This window comes from Dermacentor variabilis, chromosome 8, assembly GCF_050947875.1.
Source record: "Dermacentor variabilis isolate Ectoservices chromosome 8, ASM5094787v1, whole genome shotgun sequence".
Taxonomy (NCBI): Eukaryota; Metazoa; Arthropoda; class Arachnida; order Ixodida; family Ixodidae; genus Dermacentor; species Dermacentor variabilis.
Genome location: NC_134575.1, coordinates 168,625,066 through 168,637,072, shown reverse-complemented (window position 1 = coordinate 168,637,072; position 12,007 = coordinate 168,625,066). Strand labels below are relative to the sequence as shown.

The window sequence follows — 12,007 nt, the reverse complement described above, 5'->3', positions numbered from 1 at the left end:
TTGCCACAAGCTTTTGGTAATTCTTTCCTGCTCCTGCTCACCCAAACCGTCTATTTTATTTGTGCACAGAGATGTAATGAAGTTTTTGCACTATACGATTATGACTGTAGCACGAGCGTTATCGAGTTCTCTAAGACAATGAAAGGGGCGGAACGCATGACAACAACCCCCCCCCCCCCATTTCAAGGTACCGAGTAGCAACGAACAATAATTTCAGCCCTCATCTCGCCATTACACACACCTTCGACAGTACAAACTCTGGCACCACACATGTCCTTGTTGTCCAGGCACAGTTTTATCTTAACGACGTATCGACATATGCACAGCGTGATCGTGCCAGAAGACATGTGTTCCTCATTGAACGCACTCAGACTGCCCAGTGAGAAGAAAATGAAGAACTGTGCATCAGCTCAACAGCTTCGGAAGACAACAGGATACATACATGGCTTTGGGAAGCAAGAGTTTTGATGACAAAGAGGTTTCTGGTTGTTTAGTATATTTTCGTTGCAATAACAATTATGTGGAAACTTCGGGAGCATTTTTACCGTCGTCCTCACCGTCGATGTCCAAGTGCGACACATAGCCGCCGGGCGCCATATGGTGTATTCGCAAGCGAAAGCCTGCGAGTGTAAGGCGACGATGGCTGCTCGCTTAAGAGGAAGCTTTAGGTCGGGCCCAGCTCCGACGTGGCCAATTCAAATACATGCAAAACGCAAAAACATTTTTCTGAGATAGACCCTGGACCGATTTCAATGAAATTTGGTGCATTTGTGAGAGAAAGTTAAATTCTAGTGACTGTTGGAAGAGTAATGACAATTTAGGGCTTGAATGTGGTTAAAAAGATTTTCAAATATTCGACGGTTTTAAAAAATATAGAACCACGAAGTTCACAAATTCACAGCTCTGCATGAAAAACATATATCGCGGTTCCGTAAAAGGCATCCATTAGATCGTTCAAAGCGTACAAATTCGATGTGTAATTTTACATCCCACGTGAATTGGTTACGTAGGTTAGAAGAGTTTTCCAAAAGCTGTACTTTCTATTGCTAATATTTTTATATTCATGTGTAACACGTCAATTTTGTGCGCTTTAGATGTACAACTAGATGCAATTCACAGAATTGTGTTATCATTTTTCATTGTTAAGTTATAGAGTTTGAACTTGATACTTTCATTTTTGCTAATCTTTTATAAAAAATTGACAACCTAAATCAAAAATCCAAAGCAAACAGTCACTATACTGTAAGTTTTTCTTTTATATGCAGCAAACCTCGTCAAATTTGGTGCAGTGGTTGCCGAGAAATACGAATTCTCCTCTTACATGTATTTAGTATAGGAGCACCTGAGCTAAAGCTTCCTCTTTAGCGCGCGCAAGGGTGGAAAACGCAGAACGTGCGTGCCGCCTTCCATCGTAAGCGAGGAACCGTGGCTCAGGGAAGGGGCGGGGGGGGGGGCGGAGGGGTAGGTAGGGCGGCGCTCTTCGCGTGACCGCCAGGGTCCTACCTCCAAGGCGATCTACAATAGGGACTGAGTGCGCCGAGAGCTCACAGCTTGGTGTAGCTGAGCAGGGGCGTAGCTGGGAGTCGGGGGGGGGGGCTTATGCGGCATCAGCCCCCCCCCCCCTCCCAAAAAACTTTTTGTGCTGTCATGCACCGCCGACCATAACTACCCCCGGCGCCGGAAATCATTCTGGTTTTTGTCTAGAATGTCTTCTTCACACTCGAAAAGAGATTTTGGCGCGAACATTGCGAACTCCGGCTGGATTTTGTGGCTACGCCCATGAACATGGAGTCATACGATTCAAGGAGCCAACACGAGCACTAAGCTTTAAGGGCGTTTTCATGGTGAGCGGGCTCGTCGCGGCAGCTCGTGGGGGCCGTGGTATCTATGGAGCGCCTGGATTTCTATTCCGAAACTTTATGGGTGTAAAGTTCTTTTCAACATTTGATGCGAATGGTGCATTGACATTTAGAAAGTCGTGCTTTGTAAGTTTGTGGATTTGATGTTGTTATAAAGAATTGACACCAAAGGTGCATTGACTTTTCTAAAGTCGTACAATGGACCAGACAACGAGACAAGCCAAATCAACACAATATTACATAAGCTGACAAATCACGCAGCGAGGTCCGATGTGACTAAGCGTTGTGGTGGTTCATTTGTGGCGTCATGTCATAGAAAACAATATAAACATTTTCTTTCACCTGCGCCAAAGCAGCGATGTCATGACACTAAAGCCAGCAAAGGTAACTACGTTCTTATTTATTTATACTTTGACTTTCATTCTCGAGGACCCATTGAGCTTCTTAAATTTTCTTGTTCTCGATACGCGTGGGCTGCCAGAGGCAGCCAGAGCGCATGCGTCAAGGATTCCGTGTCGCTGAAAATCCGGTGTCAGCATGGGACGTTGTTTCGGCAAAGAGATCTTCGAACGACGCATACCCAGGCCCTCCATGTGGCGCAAGGAATTTACTGAGCTAATTGAATTCCTCAACAATGTGGAAAGTTGGGCGAGTGGGTGAATAAATTGTAGCATTGCCATTTGTTTGGCGTGTTGTTAAATTGAAAGCATATTTAGCGCCGGCAAACAAGGACGGAAGGGAGACGACAACACAATGCGCTAACTTCAACAGCGTGATTTTCAGGAAATACACCTATATAACACATGCACAGTGGCGCCACCTTATCCAAATCTTACCCATCCAAAAAAGTCGTTTCCTTATCTAACAGGTCGATTGAAGGGGCACTAACACACGTGTCTCTATTCCGCCAGATAGCCTGAGCTTCAATGATCTTGCGCACGTCTTTATCTTTGTGCTTCGAAAGAACCCGGCAGGATTCATACACCGGCGCACAGCCGCATTCTTGACAGTGGGTTGACAGATGACCGTATTGCTTATTTTTCACAGTTTGGCAATGTTCCCGTAATCGGTCATTAAGATATCTCCCTGTCTGTCCGATGTATTTTTTCTCACAGGACAGCGGAAGCTCATATACAACAGTCTACGCATCCCACAGGCGCTTTTCGATGATTCGTAGAGCATCCGGCAGCTGGCTTACGGTACGGGTCCGTCAATCGACATATTTTTGCCAGCTTTTCTGGTGCGGAAAAGACCACTTTTGTGTCCACCCAGCTTGCCATTTTCTTAAGTTTATGTGCCGTTCTATGCAGGTAGGGCACTACCGCTACCTTCCTTCTACGTTCCGTCCCTTGATTTCCCGTGTCCTGAATTGTGCTATCTGACCTGCACCTCTTTAGCAGCCCCTCGACGACCGAAACTTGCACTGATTCCGGAAACCCTGCTGCTGATAACCTTCCCGATTGATCCATAAGGCTCGTATAGATCTTCTGGTGGCAAGACTTCTTTAGAGCATTTCCAAAGCATAAGTTGGCAATGCTCCTCTTGACAATCTTCGAGTGGGCTGACCTATACGATAACAGGGGCTTATTAGCTCTAGGTTTATACTCCCAACACGTGTGCCGTTCCATGAACTCGAGCTGAATATCTAGGAAGCGCAGCACGTTATTGGAGGGCTCTTCAACCGTGAGAGTAAGTGGGCTAAGGCCCGCAGAAAATACTTCGTAAAGCTTGCCTACTGTAAAACGTGCGTCTGGTTCAAAAAGAACGAGATAGTCGTCAACGTATCTGACAACTTTAACCACCCTGTGCTCCGACAAGGTACGGGACAGGTTTCTGTTATGGTGAGCTAGAAAAATACCACTTAGTATGGGCGCCAAACATGAACCGATGCAAACGCCTTGCTTTTGAATGAATATGTCGTCATTCCATGCTGAATATGTAGAGTGAAAGTAGCAACTAAGCATATCTAAAAAGCCCTGAACGGACAAACCGGCTGAATTTTGGAACAAAACCACGCCATACTCGTCTATGCACTCTTCCACGCAAGGTATTAGTTTCTTTTGAGGCAAGGAGTAGTACAAGTCCTTTATGTCAAAGGAGCAAACTGATAAGCTTTTGTCAGAATATTCTTTCAGGAAATCTACGATTTCTGCAGAGCTCCTAACTGAAAATGGGTCGTCAATATTAAGAATTCGCAGCTTATCTTGCAAGAAAAGAGCGAACTTTTTCTGCCGTGACCCTGTTTCTGAATCTATTACCCTAAATGGGCAATCGGGTTTGTGCGTCTTCGCACTAAACATAATTTGAAGGCAACCAGATTTGGCGTTGTCAATTTCACGAACCAACTGACTAAGGTCTGCCTTCTTACAAAGACGCTTTGCTTCTAGCTTGATTTTTCTGAGAGATACATTACTACACTGGTCGAACACAGAGGCAATCGCAGAGCAGGCTTTCGTATTAAAAACACACCTCCCTTGAGGACAACAAAGCCACCTTTCTTGTCCACTGGCAAAACACACAGACCGTTCTTCCTCAAAAACGAAGTTGCGCGCTTCACCGGTACGCGTGAGACCATTGGTTTATTGCGCGAAACCACATCGACCCCTTCGGAGATACATCGATTCACTTCACCTTGTGGGGCGCACTTTGAAATCCTTCGCCCAATGCTTAGAAGTTCCGGCGCGCTCAACCTTGGATCTACGGCGAACTTGGGGCCAAGTTCAAGAACACCTTCAACGTAGTCTGGAAGACTAACCTCGCCGAAGGTCCTGACGCCACAAGGCCCGGTAGGTTTCTTCTTAGGGATGCTGTCACGCAGGCCGGGTAAGGTCCTCTGCCACAGGAATTCCGTGCCGCTACTGATGATCTCCAGGAACTCGGTCCACTTCCTGCAGGCACCATGTTGTCTCCCTGGAGCGTCCAGCGTCGCTCTCAGCAAACCTTTCACCACCCTCGCTTGCCTTTACCACTCACTTCTCATTATCTTTAGCACTCTGATGCCATGGCCAACGGAAGGAGCATCATACATTGCTTCACCATCATACATTGATGGTGAAGCAGCGCACTCACAAGGACACGGCGAAGACACACGAGTGTCGTGCAGCGAGTGTCGTGTATTTCCGCGTGCCTTTGCCTTGTCCATATCAGTGCGCTGCTTCACAAACGAGGTATGATTAATTTCCCAAGCTAAAATGTATGTAAAAATCGTAAACTATGACTTACACACAATCTACAGACATGTTAGCTCTCGGATTGTAATTTGACTGTACGAGCAAACGTAATGCCGTTGCACGAAAACTCAAAGAAACCCCTTTTTCAGCATTTCTACAATTCACAGACCAGCCGCAGCATCCGCCATTCTCGCACGCCGGCGCGCGGGTGTCTTGGGGGCCACGGAGTGGCCCGCCCGGTTCCTTGCAATAGCTCCAGCTGGCGCTCGCTTCCGCCGCATCGCGGCCCGCGCAAGAGGCCACGGTTCAAACACAAAGCCTGCCTTCGTTCACAGCAGTCGCGACCAGCGGTTCCCGACAAACATTACGGTTACATGCGCTCCAGTTGCCAGGAAGTGTGAGAAGCTGCCAGGGATCTCTGAATGCTGTCAGGCTCCACTCTTAAAGTCGAAGTCAACCACCGTCGAAATTTTTTCTTGTGTTGCCCAGACCACTGCGCGGTGCACTTCAGTGCGCGTTCGTTTTTCTCTGACCGAGTGGATTTTCGCTTTACATAGTTTTGGACGCTCTCTGGCTAGCAGACAAGAAAAACAAAAAATAATGGCTTGCCGCCATCACTGTGGGGCCTCGATGGATTTCAACCTGTTCGCCTGAGCGCAACCTCTCCGGAAAATCTTGTCTTGCGGGTGTACGATACCGAGCAGTATGCGTATGACTCTCCGTAGACCAAGCGTCTCACTATTTCTTCGATAATCCTTCAGTAGCCACGTTAGGTGCCCAAAGTAGGTATTCGATTGGGGCCACCATGCTTTCCTTTGCGTTTTATTTATTTCAGGGCCCCCGCCCGACACATAAAAGAAGACGTTCTAGCGCAGCAAATTGTCGCATGGTGAAAGTTAGATTTTGTTACTTGTTTTGCTTAAGGTAACGAGCTATGGGACGCTTCAGTTGCCGGATAGTCTAATTATATTATTACGATAGCAATTATATGTACACTCCAGGCGCATTCCTGCCATCGCCATCGCCCTCATGTACCTTATAAAGTCCACGGGCGATAACATCGTGACCGCGAGCTGCATGCTTTATGTGCGAGTGAAAGCGAGAGCAGGGGGGGTGGCCCGGGTGAGCCGACGGTGGTGCTTCAGTCTTGTGTGCGCAAAGGGTATATTCGGGGAGGAAGCGCGCCGCTTTCCGTCGCGCGCAACACATCAGGGGGAGTGGAGAGAGGAGGGCGGGCCTCAAGATTCTGTGGTCTGTGAATCTGTAATTGCGCAACTTGTTTATTTGCCTTGTTTTCCGCGTTACATACTATGACTTTTTCTTAAATACGTCGATTTATTAGAGACTCATGCGTATACTGAAATATATTGTTGCGAGGTTTTGTGTATGCATGCACTGAACTTTGTTTCCAGTGACACTTTTTGCCTTCTATCAAGCTGTATCTCCGCATTTTTATATTCCGTTGTTTCTTAGCATTCCTAATGCACGAGGGCGAGTCAAATTAAAGCAAGCCAACCTACCCCATGCCATAATGGTTCGCTTCGTTATCTGCGAGGCATGTGCGTAGCACACAGGCATCTCTCATTTACATAAGTAACACGCAGGTGTGAGCATAAAGGCTCTTTATAGAATGCTCTAATACAGTGAATTGAACATGGTTGCGTGACATAAATGACACTCCAAAAGTGGAACAGCATGATGCCGTGAAGTTTTTGACAGCTAAAGGTATTTCCTAGAAAAGAAATTAGTCGCCTTATGACTGCCGTCACGTTGAACATTGCATTCCATTGGCCAGTGCGAAGCGTTGGAGCAAACGTTTCAAAGGATGTGAAATTTGCAAAGGCGAGACAAGAGAGGGCCAAAGCCCATCGTGCAATCACCCCTAACAAAATAGCAAAGGTTGGTTAGCTGATGAGACAAGAACGGAGGATAAGCATCGATGAACTTGCAGACCGTGTAAACATCAGTCATGGTTCGGTTCACGCCACAATTCACGAACATCTCGGTCATCGGCTCTTGTGTGAGCAATGAATGCCCAAGATTTTAAACCACCGCCAGAAGACGGAGACGTTCGGCGCTGCCTTGGCTCATCTGATTCGGTATCACTCTGAGGGTGACGACTTCTTGTCTGCAATTCTGATCCGGGTGGAACCATGGCGAAAATACGAGCCTGAAACAGGACGGCAAAGCTTTCCGTGGAAACACTCGAATTCACCACGCCCAAAGTAAGAAAAGGCCGTCATTTCCGCCGGAAAGGTGTTGTTGACTTTCTTTTTCGATCGTCAGGGGCCATTACTGAGAGAATTTGCTAAATCTTGAGAGACTCAATTGTTTTGGATATGATAAAATGCCGGAACGGCTGCCTGTCGCAATAAAGAACAAACGACGTAGAAATTTGACGAATGGGGTCGTCTTGCTCCACGACATTCCCGCCCCCACATAACTGATGTGGCTAACACAAAACTGGCAAAGTTTAAGTGGGATATACTGCAACATCAGCCATACGGCCCAGACCTGTTGCCATGCGACTTCCCCATTTTGGGGCAATTCAAAAAACAGCTCAATGGAACCAGATTCGTGTCGGACGATGACCTGAACAAGTCAGTTATGGACTTTTTGGAGCAGGAACCCAAGAAGTTTTATAAGACGAGACTCACAAGACTCGTTAGTCCGTGCGACAAATGTCTAAATGCTCATGGATAATACCTTTACGTAAAGTGCGCCGTTTGTAATATATGCCAACTTTCTCACTTTCATTTGACTCACCGTCGTTTATATTGCAGAACTCCTGCTCTTTATATGTGCTCTCTGCTGAGACTATTATTTCAGTGCAATTACTCGCAATACACGACTTCAAACAGCTGCTCCTGCGCAATATATGGGAACAAAGGACAGTGTCATTGAGATTTTTCCCTGGAGGTTGCATATCTACAAAAGATGTTAACAAGATTCTTGAATGACAAAGTGTCATTAAAATATTTGTCTTCATTTTGTTCATATTAGGGTCTTTAATTCTTCATATCAGCGGCATGCACTGCTTTGCTGGTTTTGAACTTGTATAGTTCTAAAGTTCCTGTGATATTTTCTTTACTTAATAAACAGACAAAAAACATGGAAGCATTGATATCAAGTATTTTGGGCACAATATTTAGGGCATAAGGGTATATTATTTTTCGAAAACATACATATTTTACTTGTCTTCTCGCAATGCACATGTGAGAGGTTGAAAAACCTATGTATCTGAAGGATGAACTTTATGCAAGGATTACGCAGCGTCACCGCGAAATCGTTCACAAAGTGGTGAATATGATCAAAGGAGAAATTTATATTCTAAACGACCGCGTGTAACTAACTGCTTTACCACGCTCAATCTCCCAACATGCAACTAGAAATCCTCGCAATGTTCTGTAAGTATGACACCCTGCTGCGGTGGCTTACTGACTATGGTATGCGTTCTAGTGCTGAGCCCGAGGTCGCAGGTTAGATTCCCAGCCATGGCGCCCGCTTTTTCCACGCTGCGGATTCGAAGAACGCTACCGTGCCGTTCTTTGGGTGTAACTCCAAGAAGGGGTTTGCTTTAGTGCCTGGGAATTCCTTTGGAAAGCTATTTCTTGTCAACGAATAAACCACTCAGTCTACATTGCATATTTATAACAAACAGTTCATCCCAGCCGTCGGCCGCCCGAATCATAGACGGTAGCCAGCTGGGCGTGTGGTTACATATGTGTTGTTATTACTTAAAGTGCGCACTGAAAGGATCCAAACACAGCGCTCCTGTTTCATCTCTTCTTATTCTGTATTTTGAGTGCGTGCTTTAAAAAAAAGCGAACAGTAGACGGCACAGTTATATCTGACGCAGACGTGAAATATCCCAAACACCTTGAAGTCCATCAGTAGGAGTGCATTTAGGCACAAGAATGAAAAGCTTTATCTCGATCATCGGCCTGCGATAATTTGACATCAAATGTTAGCATCCAGTTTGCACAAGATAAACACTTCTCACAGGTGAGGTTCTAAGATAGAGACCATACGCGTTCCTTCGTGTTCTATCACAGGTACAAGGAATGTGCGCATTCTGCCTCGGTTCTAGCTTCAATGCGTCAAAGGCCGTTGTCGTATGACAAGTGTTTTGGATTCATCTTTTTAGTTCAACTTCATGTGCCTTTCACGACCAAGCCAAACCTACGAATAATGGATTCGGAGCTACGCTCGTACAGTGGCAGTAGCGCGCAAAATAATTCACTTGGAATATGGCTGCTACCTTATATCAGCTCAGGGTTCGTTTGTCTAAGAATGTGATCGTTAAGGATGGGATGGTAATTTATCGGGCCTTCCTTTTAGAAAGACATCGTTTATTTCAGCTATTTTCTCTCACGGCCGAGGTAATACAGAGACGAGTGGATGGTAGCAGTGCATTTTACCATTGTGGTGAGTGAGTGAGTGAGTGAGTGAAACAGCTTTAGTTGGTCCACTATAGACGTAAGGGAACTCCACGTCACCTGGCTAGGCCCACTCGGGGACCATCAAGTGAAACCTGACGGCCCTCTCGCGAGCCCTCTGGACTGCCAGGATTTGAGAGGTCTGATCCTGGGCCCTAATTAGCTTCATCATTTCCTCTTGAGTGAAAGGGGGACCGGCAGAGGCGCAGCCCCACAGGACATGTTCGAAGTCCGCATAATCACCCCACAGAGGGCAGTCCGGGCTTGGGAACCGTTCGGGATACATTGTGTGCAGCGCCGCGGGGCTCGGTTAAGTGCTTGTTTGCAGAAGTCTGAGAGTGACTGCCTGGGCCCTGCACAGCGAGGAGTGCGGCGAAGGTAGGAGTCTTCTTGACAGATAATTATATTTGCAGATTTCGTTGTACGAGCAGAGAGGCTCGAGTCGCCCAGGAGAGGACGCGTTGCCCAGAGCACGGTCTGTCAAACCTCGTGCAGCTGAGTGCGCCTCCTCGTTGGGGTTGATCGAGGCACCCTCAATGGTTCCAAGGTGCGCAGGCAACCACGCCAAAGAGTGATGTTTCATGTCTTTGGCACTTTGGATGATACGTAGGGCCTGGGGAGCCACCATTCCCATCTGAAAGGCCCTGACAGCGGCCTTGAAATCCGAATAAGTCGTGTCATGTACACTGTCCGTCAATGCAAGAGCAATAGCAACCTGCTCTGCAACGCTCGAATTAGAAGTGCGCACGGTAGCGCAGCTAAGGATTTTAGAATCACAGTCGATGACCACTGAGGAGAAGGCCTCTTCTTGAACGTACGAAGCAACGTCTACGAAGCATGTTCGCTCCTTGTTCAAGCGGGCACTGGCGAGCAGAGCTTTACCCCTGGCTCGTCTTCGTCCTTCGTTGTAGGTGGAATGCATATTTCGTGGCATCCGGTGCATGTAAGTCTTGGACCTTACGTCGCTGGGCAGCTTCACAGCGTCGAGGCTGACGACCGTGGGGAGGAGGAGGAGGAGAAACATTTATTAAAAAGAAAGGACAAGCAGGTGTCTTTCTGCTTGTGCGGGAGGCGCCCTTAGTCCAGGGCTCCTGCGGCTCTTGCTGTCTCCCGGGCCCGCCACACCAGTTGCTGCTGGTTAAGAGGGTCCGAACTAGTCAGCACGGCCTCCCACTGCTCGGGTGTGGGGTTGGGTATTTGCGGGGCCGCCTTCACGTTGGGGCACGCCCATGTGGTGTGATATAGGGAGTCGTAATCATTACAAAGGGGACATTTGTATGAATATAGTGTAGGGTGTATTGCGTGTAGTCTGCTTAGATGGGGGTATGTGTTGGTTTGTAGTTGTCGCCATGTTACGGCGTCTTCACGTGAGAGGGTCTTGTGTGGAGGCGGGTATTGCCGTCTGTTCAATCTGTGGTGTTGTAGTATGGCGTTGTATTGTAAAGGTACGGGCTCCATGGAGGCGGCCGTATCCCTCTCTTGTGGCGCCCGGGAGGCATGAGCTCGGGCTACAGCGTGCGCACGCTGATTTCCACGGAGGGACTCGTGTCCTGGAGTCCACACTATTTCAACGTCCGGCAATTGGGAGGCTTGTTTGAGGAGTCGGTGGCGATTGAAGATATTCTGCCTCTCCCGTAGCTACGGCAAGCTGCCAGGGAGTCAGTAATGATTGTGACGTACTGGTTGGTCGGACTAGAGGTGATGGCCAAGGCGATGGCTGTCTCCTCCGCTACGATGGCGCTGGCAGTGCGGACCGTCATCGAGACCACCTCTTGTAGGTTACAGTCGACAACGCTGGCCGTCATGGCTGTCTTTTGGGGGTACTGCGCGGCATCTGTGTATAGTGTGGTGGGGAGACTGCCATATTTTGTCTGTAGAGTTTTTGCGCGAGCTTGGCGACGATCGGCATGAAGTTCCGGGTGCATGCTTCTGGGGATAGGGGCTACCTTGATGTGTTCCCGGAAGTTGGGGGCCAGACGAATTGCTTGTTCGTGGCCTTTGCCGTGTGTGGGGTAGCCTAGGCGCGCTAGGACTGTCCTTCCTGTTGGTGTGAGGGCTAGTCGTTCTCGTTGGCTTGTGAGGTGGGTGACGACCGTGGGGTTACGTCCCAGCTTGCCAAGTATGGCTCGGCCCGCTGGGGTACCGGAGAGTCTGAGAAACTGGGAAAATTCTTGGGCTTCAACGATTTCTTCGAACGTGTTGTGAATTCCCAAATTGAGGAGGTCTTTTGTGTGCGTTCGGATGGGAAGGCCGAGGGAAATCTTTAAGACTCTTCTGATTAGGGCATTGATCTTGTTGCGCTCCGATACGAGCCAGTTGTGCATAGCCCCTGAATAAGCGAGGTGGCATAGCACGAAGGCGTGGATAATCCGGATAAATATTTCACGAAGGCATTTTTGAATTCACTGGAACAGACGACGCAAACGATGCAAGTGGGAAGGTGGATCCAGTAGCCCCCCGCCCCCCTTGGTTGTTGGAACTAAAAAATTCAAGTACAGGCTAGGGCGACGTCAATCTTGAACTGCTGATCGGTTCCGAA

The 12,007-nt window shown here is 47.9% G+C and overlaps 1 protein-coding gene across 3 annotated transcripts in view; it reads left to right on the top strand.

Moving 5' to 3' along the window:
• LOC142590718 (beta-hexosaminidase subunit alpha-like) overlaps positions 1 to 12,007 on the top strand; it is a 190,130-nt gene that overhangs the window by 734 nt on the left and 177,389 nt on the right. The window lies entirely within an intron of this gene.